The 15,426-nt window shown below is 40.8% G+C and overlaps 1 long non-coding RNA gene across 1 annotated transcript; it reads left to right on the forward strand.

Annotated features, from left to right (window-relative positions):
• The first annotated feature begins 5,065 nt into the window (after positions 1-5,065).
• On the forward strand, positions 5,066-11,877 carry LOC117264648 (uncharacterized). Its single transcript, XR_004502341.2, has 3 exons — positions 5,066-5,121; positions 10,431-10,572; positions 11,741-11,877. It is a non-coding gene; the product is annotated as an uncharacterized LOC117264648 (long non-coding RNA).
• Positions 11,878-15,426: the final 3,549 nt, after the last annotated feature.

A 15,426-nucleotide genomic window follows, 5' to 3' on the forward strand; every position in this document is an offset into this window, starting at 1 on the left:
AATTTTGTATGTCTTGGAGGTAATTTTGTGTTGCTTTGTTGTTGTTTTGTGTTGTTTTATAGTCGTTTGTGTGTCTTTGTGGGTAATTCTGTGTCTGTTTCAGTCGTTTTGTGTCCCTTTGTTGTTTTGTGCTGTTTGTAGTCATTTGGGTCTGTTGGAGGTAATTTTATATCTTTTCTTGGTTGTTTTGTGTCATCTGCAGTCCCTTTGCATCTCTTTGTAGTATCTTTGTGTCTCCTATTGGTAGCTTTGAGCCTCTTTCTGGTCGCCCCTTGTTAATTTGAGTGAGATTTTGCAACTGAAGGCCAAGTGGCCCCCTGACACTTTAGGCCCCTGGGTCTGTGCTTGGAAGGCTCGCTCAGTAATCCATTCCTGCCCTCTTAGGCAGTAAAAATAGTTAATCCACACAAGAGAATCAGTCCAGTGATGTAGATTCTGGCAGAGCGATCCTCCTGCTCCCATTTGGAGGCTTGTTAGTGTGATTGCTGTAATTTCCTTTAAGACGTTAAAGACATAAATCTTTTTTTTTCCCCAGTATAAACAAGTTATTAAAATCCTGTTTCTCCAATCGGGGAGCATGCCCTTGAAGCCCCCTGGCATTTTTTTTCTGGTGAATGGTGTCCTCTGTTACATTCCCACCCCTTCCTCTGACAGAGTCTGTTCAAACCATTGGTCCTTGACTTCGTCTGGCATCCCTGTGGTGAAACACTCTGCCCCCAATCTGTGTGAGCAGAGCAGCCAGTTTGTGGGCTCATTTCAAGCTGCAGAGACGTAGATGAGGATGGTGAACTTGAGTGGAATATCTTGTGACTACTTCAAAGATTTTTTATGCCATTTGATGATTACCCTGATGTTGGACTACACAGGAGCCCACTTGTCATTTCTTTTGTACTTTGATCAGCTCAAAGCGACTTCACTTACAGCTGTGTAGTATTCATGATCCATCGCATATGCATGAAATCCTGCCCTCAAGAGTTTTACGAGAAAGGGTCATGTTAGATGTAACTCTGATTGTGACAGTAGCAGTGGCCATAAGTAAGAACAAAAGCCATTTTTATTGGTACTAGATTTTACACATAGGTCAGGCAGGAGGGTCGAATAAATGCACACCATGAAATTGTATCATGGGAAATGTACATTCCTGTCTGAGGTGTTCTTAATTTCTCACTCACCTTTTCTCATTTGTATCGTGCCTCCTCTCTCCAGTGACCCCAAAATGGATCTCAACACACAGTCTTGAAGGACGTCTCAGTTCCTGAAATGCATCTCTAGGAGAGAGGAGTGAGGAGGCTTACTAGAGGAGCTGTGGGTGAGGATGCACGTGAGGAAAGTAAATATAGTTTTTGTGAACACTGTTACACAAAGAGATCACAAAATACAGCGGTACGGCTCCTCCAGTCTGCATGTCGCAGTACTCTTGGGCAAGATGCTGAACCCCGCATTGCTCCCGATGGCTGCCATCAGTGTGTGTGTTTAGGAGAGGAGCCATGGCCACCAGTGTGTGTGTGTGTGTGTGTGTGTGTGTGTGGGGCTCTGTAGTGTAAAAACACTTGTAGTGGTCCGAAGACTAGAAACCATACAAGTGCAAGTCCATTTACCATAATGTGCTGTTACTGTGCTGTTCTCGTCATGTTTAATTGACATTGGTTTGAAAACTTTTGTTAAAATCATGTCTCAATTTGGTAATCACCTGTTGCCTCATCAACTCCTCTCTCCTCGTGTCTCTTTCCTCTGAGGGACTAAGACGAGAAGAGAGGAGGCAAGGCAAGGAATCTAGGATGTACGAACTGAGGGTGTTCCCACTTTCACACTCCAAGAGAACTCAGACCCCTCTGAAAAAACAGACGAAACAACGTTGGCCTGTAAAGCTTGCAAGGATGCAGGACGAGGAGTAGTTTGTTCCACAGAAGATGCCACGTCAAAGTAAAACAAAACTACATCAATATATATTATATATAGTGTGAACAAAAAGAAGACTGAGGCCCCATCAGAGCTGAAGTTGACTAGAAAGAGCCCCTCTCAAGGCCCCTGCAATGCCCCACTCCAACCATCCACCAGGTGCCCTCACACATTTCCACCTGTCCCAGTCACCTGACTCTCTCATCCACCTGCTCACCTGTTTCCATTTTCTCTCATCAGCTCTTTGCACTCTGTCAGACTGCTGCTTTGTGCACTGCTCTCCAGCCATGTGTACCTGGACCTGAACTTCTGCCCTCTGTAAGCTTATAAATCTTTACCTCTCTAACAAATCATTGAAGTGTTCCTGTCAGTCTGGATCGTATGCATCTGGGTCCATTTCCTGTTGCCATGCACTCATCTGCCTGACAGATCCAAAGCTTTTGGAGCTTGATACATACAAGGGACTAAAAGTCTTTATATTGCTGCATTATTTTTAACTTCCTTGCTTCCTTCCTTGTTTCCTTGCAAGTCCCCTGACTTCACAGAAGTGCAAACCCTTTAGGGTTATGTGTAGTCGTCCTTTACTCCTTTGTTTCCCGGGTACATAGAAATGAAGACAAACCTAAATGATTAATTACAGACAATTGTTATTTCTTGATAAGTTACAATATTTGAAGCCTGGTTGTTGTAGCAACACCTATGGCTACTGTTGTGCAGCTTAATACTACATTTCCCAGAATTCTGGGGGCAACAAAGACTTCATGAGTAGCCACTTAGTCAGAAATACAACAAAGGAGCAATGTGTACATCATTTGTTGACAGTGCAGTCGATCAAATACATTGTTTTAATAAGGTAAGTCAAGCATTTAGGCCACAAATTGATGCAGCAAAGGCACAAACTGGTGCATGAACAGTCACAAGAATGCAGAATTCAGTTTTTGACACTCTGGCGGAGGACCCTGGAACCCCTCGTTTCATATGTATCCCCCACAATGTTGAAACAAAGCCCTGGCACAAGGGCTTAGGTTGGTTTCCTTGCTGATAACTTTAATGTGTGGAGGTCTGCAGCTCGTCATCCAACAGCTCCCTGTGTCCGGTCCTTCCTGTTCCATTACTACCTGCAAGATTTAAAACTGATCTGCTGTCAGAAAATGGCAAAAACAGGCATGTCTTTCTTTGTAAATATATATTTGATGAACAGTCGCTGTCAGCGCGAAGGTTGGTGGTAAATACATTGTGTCTCCAGGAATGGTAGACTGTTACTGAAAGGAAAACTATTACACAGTGAGGAAATTACAGACTACTCTGAATGGAAAGTAGTATCAAACGGGGGTTGACCTCATGAAAATCTTTCAGTCAAGTTCACAAAAAAGTAAACAATTTAAAAAATCAACATCATTAAATTCTTACCTGGTGTATTCGAGCACCTGCTATCTGTGCTCACCTTTTTCTCTGAAAACTTCAGATCCAGATGTTCAGGACTTTTTCAGCAGGAGCCGAATTATCCACAGAGGTCTCCTCCTCTCCAAAACAAACAGACTCTGTGATTTAAACGGGTAAAAACACTGAATTAAACAGTTTCATGTTACAAATCTGTGTTTTCCCTGATGCTGTGCAATGGGCTGCTCGCCCAGCACCTGCTAATGTGGGCTCACCTTTTTTCTCTGATAACTTTGGATCCAGATATTTAGGAGGTTTTTCAGGGAGCTTAATTATCCACAGAGGTCTCTTCTTCTCCAAAACAAACAGACCAGGTGATTTAAACCAGTAAAAGCAATGAATAAAGCAGTCTCACAGTACAAGTCAGTGTTTCTCCAATGCTCGATGGGCTGCTAGCCCAGCACCTGCTACTGTGTGCTCGCCTCTTTTCTGATCCAGAAGTTCAGGAGGTTGTTATCGTGAGATGAATTATCCACAGAGGTCTCTTCCTCTCCAAAACAAACGGAGGTGATTAAAACCAGTGAACTCACTAAATAAAGCAGTTTCACATTATAAAAATTAATCAGTACATTCACATGCACAGTGAAGTGGAGCTACGGTTACAGCTCGACTAGGACATTTAATTGGACTACTGTCCTTGTCCCAGTACACAAGCACGGGAGGGGAATCCATTTATTGACCCAAGTATGTCCGACTCCTCTACAATAGGTGGAGATATGCCCCCTCTCAGCTTTTTAGTATTGGACCTTTTTCCTGTTGACCTATTTCGTCACAGACCAAACAATGGACAAACAAGTTAGCTACAGTTAGCTAGCTGTTAACTGGTACCATGGTGGACAACTGTACAGCTCTGTACATTTCGTCCATCCAAAAAGTCACGGCTCTGGATGTAGATTTCTCCATCTTGCTACCGGCTTCTTCTTCTATTACGCATTTAATGCTATTGGACTTCCAGGTCAAAGCCCGGGGCGGAAACTGTAGAGCATGCTCAGAGCGCCTCAGCCAGTTTGGGTCTGATTGACTGAATACATGCAGGAGGAATTCATTTCTCAATCCCATCATCGAGTGTGTTAGTTGGACTTTCGATTTGATTTAGTATGATTTCAGTCGGACTAACATGTTTACATGCATTTTAAAAGTCCAGTTTTAGTCTGACTAACACGATAAATCGATTTTCCCTGATGTCATGTAAACGTAGTGAGTATTTTTCCCGGACTCCTATTGCAGCGAGGCTGCAACACGAAAAAAAAGGAAATGTCCCTCTCTAGAGCCAGTGTTTGGTTTGTCCGTTCTGTGCTACTGTAGAAACATGGTGGTACAACATGGCAGACTCTGTAGACGAGGACCTGCTCCCTATGTAGATATAAACGGCTCATTCTAAGGAAATGAAAACACAACGATTCTTATTTTCAGGTGATAAAAGAAAATATACATATTATATTATATTATATTATATTATATTTCTGGACCTTTTAAGTAAAGAAATATATATTTGTTTTGACAAAAAATACTTTGAGTTGACTTGCTGTTGCATTAGTACAAACTTATTGAAACTCATAACTTCACATTTAGATTTTTATCTTGCTTGTAAAAAGTTTACCTCAGTAAGCTGACAGGAGAGTGAGTATCACCTCCACCTGTCTCCTTCCAGGTCTGATTACATGTACACAGTATGGGTGTATTGTGACTGAGCATTAATCCCACCCCTCTCTTTTTGCTCTCCAGCCTCACAGCAGCACCAGAGTTGACTGAAATAAAGAGAAAGCAGAAGCAAGAATAAAGGTGAGGGGGAAGGGATTTAACAAAGAGCAGCAGCTGATTTAAAAATACAGTAGAAGAAAGATTTGGCAGAAGGGAATCATCTTTTTTTCTGCCTCTCCTCTCCATTACAGGGGAAAAGAGGGATTTCAGATGGGGTTTGGGATTTCTGCCCACTTCAAAGACTTTTTCACACGAGCTGTGACTTTCTTTCCACTCTCTCATAAAACAGACTTCACTTGCAAAGGCCAGCGACATTGTGTGGCCTAACCTCCACACAGCCGAGAATTTAAGCGACACATATAGAGTTTTACTGCAATATCACATCACCCCTGGTCACTGCAACTCCAATGCTGTTGGACCGCACGTAGCATTTACAAAACAGTGTTAACTTTGTACAAAATGATCAGTATTTACTTTCCTCGTAAATTATTTGGAATAGCATGAAATAATGGTGGTAAAAATATGACACCACTGCTGCCTACATTTGTTTATTCTGTTTGTTTTTTTGTTTTCAGTATATATTTGTAATGTGTTTCAACATATGGGTGCATTAATTTGACATTAACATACTGATGCTACATCTCCCACTTTTATGTCTGTACCTGCAACTATAACACTGATAATAATGATACTGCTACGTCTGCTACCTATTGTGTCTTCTTCTCCTGTACTACTAGAAATAATAAAAATCAAAATGTAGTTTTCACATCACTTTAGTTTTATATCACTTTTCAAAATAGTGTCTGAAACTCCTTTACAGCCACGCGGGGAAACAAAAGCAGAAAAAAAAAGTCCAGCTGAAGTTGAGTTATGAGCCCTCATGGTTTGTTGGGGCGCCTGCACAGAGGGAGGGTGTGATTTTAAGGGCGTAGCATGAATTTCCGGCATGTTCTGCTGTCCTGGTGAAGCTCCTCTCTTATGTGGCAGGTGAAGAGGAGAAGAGGCTGGTCGTACCATCTGTCATGGATGTAGCACATGTCTGTCCACACCCTTCCGGGACAGCAGTGGGGTTAGCAGTGAAATGGGTGCAGTGCAGAGGGGAATCAGGCGTTCTAAAGGCTCATTTATTCTTCCTATACTTACAGAAATAGATATGTCTGTTTCAAATGTTGCAAACGTCACTGCCTTCATACTTTCATGGTCCTTCTTGATGGCATAGAGAATGGATGAGAAACATCCACCTACAGAGCCAGAGAGCCACCATTTTTAACATATGCATGCGCGAGTACCAGACCTTCAGTTTTATGTTGTACAGACGGAGATTGTTGAATATATACTGAAGATCATTGTTGTCAAAAAACCTTAGCTTTGCATTCACAATTGCTTGATTAAGGTGGTCGCTAGCTTACGCTGTCTGCCTAGCAGCTCCTTAATCGTGGATCATTACAGAATATAGCAACTTTGATCACTGCTCATTTTAGGAGGACCAACGCAAGAAGTGTTCTTTTTTTAGATTATCAAACAATCAATCATAGATACTTGTCTCTGGCTGTCAGCTCAAAAGTTGTCCATTTCCACTTTAAAATGTTGATTGAAAACGTTACTGTCTGTTGATACTTTGACTTGGATTAGTACTTAAATGGATGGTCCGCAGGAACAAGTCTGCCCATCCGGAAGACAGGGGCACGAAACCCCCGTGGAAAAACATGACAAGCGGCCTGGCTCTAAACCCCTAAGCAGCCTCCAGCAAACACCACTGACCTGGACTGTCTTCAGCTCCTCCACTAGAAGAACTAGACAGACAGTGGGACATTGGTGGGGTCTGTTGGCTTTCCTCCAGTGGCCATACACCCCTGGATGCGGAGACGTGGACTTTCTTCCCCAGGGGTTTTGTGCCTCTACCCTCTGGACAGGTGGACTCGTCCTTCAAACCCTAGACAAAGTATCAACTGACATTCTTAATCTACATTTTGAAGTAGAAATAGGCAACGTCTTAGCTAACTTAGCTAGCGTGCTAGCTATGCTTGTTAATGCTGGCAGGCAGAATGAAACAATTATGATTCGTTGTCCGATAATTTAAACAAAGAACGCGCTTCCTTCTAAAATGAGCAGTGGTTGAAGTTGAAGTGTATTATTATCATTATTAGTCCAGTCCAGTTTTTTGTGACCCATCCCCCACCCCAACCTGCCTTCTTACAAGCGCTCGGGACTTTCTTTAGGGCATTGGTCACGTGATCGCAGCCTTTCAAAATGCGTGGGATATTTATGAATTTGGGTGCATTGCTTGTTGTAGGAAAACATGAAAATTTTGTGAGAACAGCCTGGCCAAAAACGTGCATTTTCACTAAAACCTTACGAATTAAAACACTGTCTCATGGACAGGCGAGTAACGCACCACCACTGTTGTACGCTGAAGTGTTTAAGCAAAAATGCATGTGTGTGGGAAGTACTGAGCATACGACTGGATAAATAACACCTATATTATTATACTGCACGAGTTTTGAGAGATCGTAAACTGATGTTTCAATATAGTTTTGCTGTTGTTAAGTGCAGCCCCCGTTACCATCAATTCATCAAGAATGTTCGCTGTTTTTGGATTCTTTGTTCTCCAGAGGTATGCGACAAAAACAACATATTAATCATGAGTTTAAGGCACCAAACGGTCAGTAAATGATACACAAATGGTCATTGAGTACATGAAGTATTCCTTTAACACTTCTGCGACACAGCACCCTGGAACTGTGAGCTTTATGCATCTGATCCTGAAGTAACAGGGTATTTAGGGTGTGCTTTATGCTGAGGTGAGAAGAACCAGTAGACAGTGAGCTGCAGGTATTAACAAAGGAGTGAATGTGGGGGCCAACAGTTGAGGATAAAAAAACAGTTTCAGGAGAAGCCTGGTTAGAATCACGTCTCATGAGTTAGAGGTAGATAGATTTCATGTGAGAGATGGTTTCCTTCCCAGTGGAGAGAAAATTTGGCTCAAATCCAAACCAAATATTCCCTGATACAAAGCATAAGATACACTTTTACACGTGTGCAGCTGCTGCCGCCCTCCTCAACATCAAGCTCATATTACGTTTATTTTGAGTTGACAAAGGCAGATTGTGTTATTATTCACCTATAGGTGCTGTATAGTGTCAAATCAAGAAATAGGGGTCAGACTGTCAGACGTCAGACAAGTAATGCTTCCAACCTGGAGTCCAGACTTCATCAAGTGTCCTAAAATAAACCTGAATGGTCACACAATGCTCTCAACAGCATTTTAAAGTCTTTGTTTGTGAATAAGATTGAGACTCATACAGAGGTCATCCCTCTCAGTCATCACTTAGGACCCACTAGAAGTGGTGTATATTTCTGCCGAGACTCTGCCCTCTACTTGTATTTCCCGACCAGTTACCAGTAAGCAGCACGCATCCAAGAGACACAGCTCGGTGAAAGCAAATATAGCAAGGCGAAAAGCCAAATGAGAGTGATTAGGTATAACTGCAGCTGGAGCAGCTATGTGACCCATCCTCTAGCTACATGACTCGCCTACTATACCTACATATCCAAGCACGATCAGCCCCCTTCGCTCCTTGGCCTGGAAGCGGAAGTCCCGATGAAAATGCTTAGTTAACCATTAGCTTGCCATAAAGTATTATAAAAAAAAAAGAGAGGTTGTTAAGGTTAAGGGAAGGGGAAGGATTACATCTCATTACTTATGCTAATGCTAAGCTAGTAATTAGCAACCTATGAAGTATCATGTCAAAAGAAATGTGGTTATGCTTGTTACTTATGCTAATGTTAACTTCAAGATTAGCTAGTTAAAGTATTACAATCAGTCACTCACTTGGCTCAAGCCGTGTTTAGAGATGAATTCTAGTGCAGTGGCGGACTAAACTGTTTTGCCCCTTTAAGGGGTGCGAGGGGCCTCCGAGAACTTCCACTATCTTTAAAATGAAAATAAAGAAAAAGGTTACGTTTTAAAAGTGATTTATTCTACCAGTTGTAAGTAAATTATGGAACTAATTAGACAAACCAAACTTTGCATTCCAGGCTTTTTGAAAGGTTCCATTTTTACCCTGACTATGACTCCCCCGTCTACAGTAGCCCAGAACAAACAAATCACCACTGGCTCTAGGGCCACTTAATTTTCACAACTGCCACCATAGTTAAACATACTTGGCACATGGGAGAAGTTTCAGTTGGTTGCAATCTGTAACCTCACCACTAGATGCCACTAAAACACACACTAACAATAAAAAATAATAACAATGGATTTTATTTATATAGTACGTTTTATACAAGAAATACACAAAGTGCTTCACAATATGGGCAGTATGAGTGCTTTACATGAAAACAGACCTAATGAACATAAAAAATAATAAGATGAAATAAATCATTAAAAGTTATAAATCATGATATTATGAAATCGTTTTGTAAAACTATAACTTATAAAATCAAGTAAGATACAACAGCGTGAAGTGTAAAAACAAAAGAGTTCAGACCTGTATCAGGAGGTTAGGGTTAGTTAAAGACTAAAGTGAACTGATGCGTTTTTTTGCTTTCTTTTAAAAATATTTAGTGAGCTAGCTTCCCTGATATCTATAGGTAGTGTGTACCATATCGTTGGGGTGTCACTGACAAAGGCTGCATCCCTGATCTTCTTCAGACTGTTTCTGGGAACCTCCAATAAACCAACAGCAGATGATCGTGGTGTTCTTGGAGGCAAATAGTTAACAAGAGAGTTAGCTACATAGCTTGGTCTGAGCCCTTTTAAGGAGCAGAGCAGCTCAGACTGGCCTGATGTGCAGCTCTGATATGACGCTTAGATCTGAATCAAGGGAGTTAAATTCCTGAGATTATTAATCAGCATTTCTCTTTTTGTTTTAAGTCCGTCAAGCAGGATTTCAGTTTTGTCTTCATTTAACTTTTAAAAAATGATTGCTCACCAATTTACTTATTGCCAAAAGACACCCTTTAAACAATCCTGAAAATAGTTGCCAATTAGTTTTCTAACTAATTATTTGAACTGCACTTGTTTGTTTTATGTGGTTTGTGAGTGAAAATCTTAATTTGTAAAGTAACTAGTAACTAAAGTTATCAAATATATGGAGTAAAGTACAATATTTTCTTCTGAAGTGTGGTGGAGCAGAGGTAGAAGTGGCATAAGATTAAAATACTAAAGTAAAAGTGCCTTAAATTTGTACTTAAGTAAATGTACCTAGTTACTCTCCACTGCTACCTGATATCATGTGTCTGTAGCAGCAGGAAGTAAATAAATATCAGAGTGTCACAACATGAGTGCCCCACACACTGTCTGCTCTGGTAAACCTACAGTCAGCTATAAATGTTCTGTGACCGCAGGATGTTGGTCTCCATGTCTAATACCTGTCCTGTGTCCACAGCTGTAGGCTCATGTATGACGGAGCAGGACAGCTGGGTGACCGACTCCAGGAAGCTTCTCTGCTGCAGCTGTTAGCCAAGGTGACTCCACAGTCCGTGATGGAAACACCAGAAGCCTGCTCGCTTTACTGGAGGAGGTCCAGTGTATGTAACCTCGGCTCAAACCTCACTCTGAACACTGTGCATCATGACCGTTTGTTTTAGACCTGATTCATCCCTGTGTTGAAAGAAATGATAATATTAACATTGTTCCAGTTGCTTTATAAGAAGAAGAATATTAATTAGACCTTATATTTCCTGGGAAAAACATGTGGGTGGGTAAGAATCACCTGGAAGTATTATGAACGTTCAAACAGTTGTTCAGGTGTTTGTCAGTGCTAGATGATCAAAGGTGGTTGCTATGGTCTCCCTGATTTAAAACTTATCATATCATTCCCAAGATGCTTGATTGTGGTTAGTGTGGTGATTTTATAATTAAAGAGTAAGATTAAGTTTATTAATGTTGCACCTTTTATACATCAGATGTCTCAAAGTTCTTCGCAATAAAGGACACAATCAAAACGCCAGATATAAATGAACAAAACTCAACGGATGAGTCTTGAGCTGCTTTTTAACATGTCTGTGATATCCTCAGACATACGCACAGACGCCACAACTTGAGATACTGAACCACATGGTGATACAGGACATGCAGCGGCAGCGTTTTATAAACTGATGGAATGTTAAGAATACATTTATATGACTCTGTTATTTATTATAATCACATTTTATATGCTGGTCATATGTTTGTCAGTCAAATCATAATCTGCTCATAACTATGGGTGTAAAACAAATGTGGTGGTATGGTGGGAATGGAGAACTGGCTCCAGTTGTCTGATCCATCAGAGTCATACATCTCCAAACTTAACAATTCCTTTTATTAATGCTGGCATGTATTGCCAACACATACGCTCTCTCACCTGGCCCGTCGTGTCAAAGTACAACACACTAGTACCCCTCCTTATGCCTGGTATACACTCTGCAATTTTGATGACCAATGTGAAAGAAATGTGGTGATATCTTTAATTGTGGCTCTAAAAAGTTGGTCCTACGTCATACAGTGAGAGACGTTCAAGAATGGCAGTTGTCACGGTCTTGTGATCAAAGACAGCTTGGTATAAAATTCTGACAGTGTCAGGAATCTTGGATGAAGGAATACTTCACACATCTGTTTCCAAACAGGTGCATAAGGAGAGGGACGAGCACAACACAACTTGTAGAAAAACTTGCGCGCGCAGTCTAACTTGCAAAAATCATGATTTTGTTGCTGCAGTGTTTCGGTCTGGTGACCGGTCCAGGGTGTACCCCGCCTCTCAGCCAATGTTATCCAGCCAGGATAGGCCCCAGCCCCCCTACGACCCTCAAGAGGAAAAGGGATTGCAGAAAATTGAAATTAAATTATAAATAAATGAATTAAAGAATTACTTTTCTAAAATTTGTCATTGTTATTGACTCTTTTCTGTATGCAATGTTAGGTTCACCCACAAATGACACTTGCTTTGTTGGACTGCAGTTAGTTTTTTGGGGGGCTGTAGGATTTTTTGATAAGAACCCACTTAGTTAGAAGAAGAAACCGTCCAAAGAGTGGCTTCATCGCACAAAGAAAGACGATAACAGTGCAGCTGTGATGTCTGTCAAATGATAAGTGAGGCTGGAAACGTCAGCAATATGCTGAAACATCTGTCAGGAATGCCATGTATTTGGTACTCTACGCACAAGCAACACTGCTTCCTTACCAAGTAGCACACCGTCACCAAGGGTAAATATCCTGTTATATTACCATTAGCACCACACAGGCAGGCTGAGCAGACTTCTGACTGGTTCCAGTCAGGAACCAGTTCCAAATCAAATATATATAGTCATATACATGTTTTTTTTCTTTTCGTTTTGACACTTTGTTCAGACTCATATACAGTACAGGCCAAAATTTTGGACACACCTTCTCATTCAATGCGTTTTCTTTATTTTCATGACTATTTACATTGTAGATTCTCACTGAAGGCATCAAAACTATGAATGAACACATGTGGAGTTATATACTTAACAAAAAAAGGTGAAATAACTGAAAACATGTTTTATATTCTAGTTTCTTCAAAATAGCCACCCTTTGCTCTGATTACTGCTTTGCACACTCTTGGCATTCTCTCCATGAGCTTCAAGAGGTAGTCACCTGAAATGGTTTTCCAACAGTCTTGAAGGAGTTCCCAGAGGTGTTTAGCACTTGTTGGCCCCTTTGCCTTCACTCTGCGGTCCAGCTCACCCCAAACCATCTGGATTGGGTTCAGGTCCGGTGACTGTGGAGGCCAGGTCATCTGCCGCAGCACTCCATCACTCTCCTTCTTGGTCAAATAGCCCTTACACAGCCTGGAGGTGTGTTTGGGGTCATTGTCCTGTTGAAAAATAAATGATCGTCCAACTAAACGCAAACCGGATGGGATGGCATGTCGCTGCAGGATGCTGTGGTAGCCATGCTGGTTCAGTGTGCCTTCAATTTTGAATAAATCCCCAACAGTGTCACCAGCAAAACACCCCCACACCATCACACCTCCTCCTCCATGCTTCACAGTGGGAACCAGGCATGTGGAATCCATCCGTTCACCTTTTCTGCGTCTCACAAAGACACGGCGGTTGGAACCAAAGATCTCAAATTTGGACTCATCAGACCAAAGCACAGATTTCCACTGGTCTAATGTCCATTCCTTGTGTTTCTTGGCCCAAACAAATCTCTTCTGCTTGTTGCCTCTCCTTAGCAGTGGTTTCCTAGCAGCTATTTGACCATGAAGGCCTGATTGGCGCAGTCTCCTCTTAACAGTTGTTCTAGAGATGGGTCTGCTGTTAGAACTCTGTGTGGCATTCATCTGGTCTCTGATCTGAGCTGCTGTTAACTTGCGATTTCTGAGGCTGGTGACTCGGATGAATTTATCCTCAGAAACAGAGGTGACTCTTGGTCTTCCTTTCCTGGGTCGGTCCTCATGTGTGCCAGTTTCGTTGTAGCGCTTGATGGTTTTTGCGACTCCACTTGGGGACACATTTAAAGTTTTTGCAATTTTCCGGACTGACTGACCTTCATTTCTTAAAGTAATGATGGCCACTGGTTTTTCTTTAGTTAGCTGATTGGTTCTTGCCATAATATGAATTTTAACAGTTGTCCAATAGGGCTGTCGGCTGTGTATTAACCTGACTTCTGCACAACACAACTGATGGTCCCAACCCCATTGATAAAGCAAGAAATTCCACTAATTAACCCTGATAAGGCACACCTGTGAAGTGGAAACCATTTCAGGTGACTACCTCTTGAAGCTCATGGAGAGAATGCCAAGAGTGTGCAAAGCAGTAATCAGAGCAAAGGGTGGCTATTTTGAAGAAACTAGAATATAAAACATGTTTTCAGTTATTTCACCTTTTTTTGTTAAGTACATAACTCCACATGTGTTCATTCATAGTTTTGATGCCTTCAGTGAGAATCTACAATGTAAATAGTCATGAAAATAAAGAAAACGCATTGAATGAGAAGGTGTGTCCAAACTTTTGGCCTGTACTGTATGTTGAAAGAGTTGCACTGACACTAAAATCATGCGTAGGCCTAGTCTTTTTCCACACAGAAAACTGATCAGGAATCAATAAGAGAATCAATAAAGAATCAGGCCAGTAAGGAAAACTGATAATAGTATTGATATCAATAAAATCTTATTGAGTCTCATCCCCATGTGGTGGAGTAAAAAGGCAAAAAAAAGCCCATTACTGTAAAATGTAGTGGATTAATTAAGTGATCGATCAGAAAAGTACCTCATAACAATACTTCAAGCCTTCATTTGACATTTTGAGAAAACACTTTATTACAGTCCTGCCAAGAGCTCAGCTACATGAGAAGATTGATACCACTCTCAGTTTTGTAGGATACAGTAAATATGAAGCCACAGTCGGCAGCCGGTTAGCTTAGCTTAGCACAAAGACTAGAAACGAGGGGACACATCTGGCCTGGTTCTGTCCGAAGGTAACAAAATCTACCAACCATCTCTGACAGCATTTCTCATCATTTTGACAATTTTACAAACCAAACAATCAATCGATTCATGGAGAAAATAATCAGCAGATAAATAATAATCACATAATCAACATCAACAGTTTAAAATGAGCTACACCTCAACCAACTACAACAGTAAAATTCTGCTTTTACATTAATGCATGATTCAGAATAATCTAATGAGATCATATTATCATAGTGTAACAGCCACAGGGGACATTTTAATACTTTAGGTACATTGTCCTGATTATACCTACATAGTTTTTACTTAAGAAACATTTCAATGCAGGACTCTAACTTGTAACACAGTGGATGAACCATAACATTGGCACATCATCAGTATGAAAAAGTGGAATGGACCAACATGTTGATTTCTGCTGAAATGACAGACCTCTCTTTTTCTAAAAAAAAAAAAAAATTAAAAAAAAAAAAAATATATATATATATATATATATTTAGAATAAGAGAGAGAGATGAGTGGTTGCTCTGTCTAATCAAACGTAGCTCATGGAGAACGGGAAACAACAAAACACACAGAAAGGCAATCCAGGTACTCAAAAAAAATATATATATAGGAAAGAGGAGGGAGGTATTTAAAGAGCCTTCACTGTAGTGGCTAAATCATTAGAAGGTCTTTGTCAGGGCTTTAAAAATGACAAATATCAAATATCTTAAACCAGCAAAAAGTAAAACACTTGAGAAAACAAAAGGCTGTGAATTATTATTTTCCTTGGAGCTTTTCAAGGTTTAAAGGAAACATTCTTTATAAATGCATATAAATCAGAAATGAAATGAAATAACAGTGCAAACACAGATAGGCTACATGGTCTTAAACCAGGGTATCACATAAGTCGGCCAACATAAATTAAAATACACATAAAAATAAAGATAAACCAGGGTGCAAGCGCACAGGTACAGAGGTATATTCAGCCAGA

The sequence above is a fragment of the Epinephelus lanceolatus genome, chromosome 11 (assembly GCF_041903045.1).
Source record: "Epinephelus lanceolatus isolate andai-2023 chromosome 11, ASM4190304v1, whole genome shotgun sequence".
NCBI classification, from domain to species: Eukaryota; Metazoa; Chordata; class Actinopteri; order Perciformes; family Serranidae; genus Epinephelus; species Epinephelus lanceolatus.